A 3,040-nucleotide genomic window follows, 5' to 3' on the forward strand; every position below is an offset into this window, starting at 1 on the left:
CATAAACCTGTTCGTGGGTTTGTTTATATAGCTGGACGTTTTGAGAAACAGTGTTCAAATTTTAGGGTAATGTCAAGCCATTAAAGACGGTGAAGAACAGACATTCAAGTAAGACATGAACTTTCCACCTGAAAGTTATTCCAGTGACTTGTGAGAGTGAAACGAAATTGGATACAATGCTTGAATGAGATATTCACTTACGCAGTCACGCATCCCTAAATACGTTAAACGCACTCACGAAAACATCAGTAGAAGCAAGACAAGTAATGATACTGGAATAAGGTAGTGGAAGGGAACCAATTAATTTGCTTTATGAGTCCTAAGTTATAATGTGGCACCTCGGGTCTTCCCAGAAGTCGTAGGAATTCACATTGGCATGACAGGGAATTCACTACTGGCGTACAGAAGAGTTGAGGCTACCGGCATAGTCCAAAGGTCTCACCGCCTAGTGGAATTACAATAGAATATAATCGAATATAAAGGTAAACAAACTGCCAAAGCATTGCAATTGTGATTTACCTCTCCTATGGTGTCTCGACACAGCCGTTCAGGAGCTAAAGTCTAGAGTGGCTTTGTTCCTTGTTTTACTTAAGTGTAGTGCTCCGAGACTTCCCTAAAGACGAAAAAAGACGTAAAGCCTTGGCAGAATACACATATTGGGCTTACAGTAGGGCTTTGGGCTGCCAGCATGGTCTGAAGGCCAGCCCGTCCGGCGAATATGCAATGGAGGAGCATCTTAACTGCCCTTTTACTAAAACTGATAGTTAAACAACTAATATATTGCATAGCTTTTCTCTCCTTTTTTGAGCATCGTACTGGGCGCTCCCCTAGGTCAGCCTTCCGCATCAGCCAAGACAACGTAATTGGTGCAGTAAAGAAATGTTCACGAGCCAATCTTGCCATTAATCGGATCTCCATGCAAATGGGGAGATACGTGACCGCAGCGCCACTGACCCACCTCGGCAGTTCCACTGATTCGAGAGTTTCATCCTGTATGGGAACTGGATTCAGGGACACAAAAATGGGCAAGCTATCACTCATTTCCGTAGTTAGTTTTAGGAACGCTGGTCCAAAGTCAGAGTCGTGTAGCAAAGGAAGGAATTTAGTATTGTCCCGTGGGAGCAGGATTTCGTGGCTATTCCTCCTTCCCTCGTTGTTCTCACTCCAGAGCTGTCCAGCCATATCTATCTACCTTCTAATCAGATAATAAAAATTATGGGAGGTATCGCGTTTTCACATACTTGATATCTCCGCACAGGCACAGCAAGCAGCTCCCTAATGAAACCCTCCCCACCACCCCAGATAATTCACGGCTAGCGTCGCTTCAATTGTTAATGGCTTTCCCGCAGAACACGGGAGTGGAGCAGTTGCCGAAGGCAGCTGTCATTTTCAGCCTTTCTGATATGGATTTTTACTGATTTTCCCATCCGCAGCATATGCATTTCTTACGCCCGCTAAGATTTATTACTTAGAAGCCGAAATCGCAATAAACAAAAACCTTTAAGGACCGGATTCGCTTTCTGCTACCACCAATGTAGCGCCCTTGGACTTCTCTGAAAATGAAACATAATACCCGAGAGGAATATATGTGTTTGACATACAGTAGGACTTGGAGCTGCAAGCATGGCCTGGAGGCCAGCCTGCCCAACGGAGACTCAAATTGGCCCCTTTACAAAAACTTTTCAGAGAGCTGCAGTTAAGGATACATCGAATACGTGATTTGTGCAATTATGTGTTTATATATCGTAATAAGCTTTATCTATAAATTTCTGTACTTAAGGCCATTTCGAATGCGACTACCCAGTGGAAAAATACACTGTTCTTTTTCCAAAAATGCACTTATAGCTCATCCATTGCAATCGGGTCATAGTCTGAAATGTTTTGGACTACTGAAGGCGGTATAATTCATACCATTGTTAATGAAAGCACACTATAAACCCGTAGGAAGGCTGAGAATCTATTCGTATGGGTGACAAGAGCTAGAGTCCTTTCGAAATTTGTAAGACTAGAGGAACTCGTTTAGTTATATAAATAATTATGCTATGTTTTCCCTCCTTATGAATCACGAAATCACCTGACTGTCAGGTAGTAATCGTTCTAGAACCACTAGATCTACTTAACAATTTAATTGGGATATTTGCGGTCAATATGGAGATAATAAAAAGAACGCTAGTACTCTAGTTGTTGAACTTTAAAGAAACAGATGCGATTGCTAAAACGCTACTTTCCGATTAGGAGACTGCTCTATGTAACATTGTTTGACTATCAATATGGATGTGGAAGCTGAAGTGGTGCCATTTGATCAATAGGGAGAATGGATCACGATGATCGAAATTCGTAATCACCCCGCAGGATTTTGGCCATCAATCAATCAATCAATCAAAGTGGTTCTCTTAAGGAAGCGTTCAAATGGTCTATTTGACAACTTCAGAGTCGAAAACTAGGAGGTTTGCTTCCTTTCTACCCTCAGTTTTAAGAGTCTTTACGATTTGGAGCTGTATAAGAGTGAATTCTTCGCCAGCCTACAAAGACTAAAGAATAGAGAGATAGCTATCACCTCTATCTCATTGGTCAATCCTACGTTTTTTCCTTGAATTCTTCCCACTGGGTACTCGTTTGGGATCCAGAATAGAGCAAATACGATTTTAGGATTACTGCATATCTACTGATATTGCATTGAGTCACGAATCAAGTTACCTTTCTGTCTCTCATAAGCAAGTAAGATTTGCAAGTCTCGTTCATCCAAAATGAAGTGCCTTTTTTACTCGGCCTTTGCTAAACTACCTTATTATTATCATACACTATAGTTATTCTGTACTATTTAATTTTCCTGCTTGTACATTCCTATAAATTATTACCTCACTTTTCTCCTGTTATAAGTGTAGGTTCACTACTTCCAGAATCGCACTTTACAGATGGAAAAAGTAGTGTAGCGTCCCGAGACTCCCTGAAGACAAAAGAAGACACGAAACTCGTGCAGAATACATATATTCAGCACGGAGAAGGTGTCTGGGCTATTGGCATGGCCCAAAAGGCCGGC

The sequence above is a fragment of the Echinococcus granulosus genome, assembly GCF_000524195.1.
Source record: "Echinococcus granulosus chromosome Unknown EG_S00097, whole genome shotgun sequence".
In the NCBI taxonomy this organism is placed as follows: domain Eukaryota; kingdom Metazoa; phylum Platyhelminthes; class Cestoda; order Cyclophyllidea; family Taeniidae; genus Echinococcus; species Echinococcus granulosus.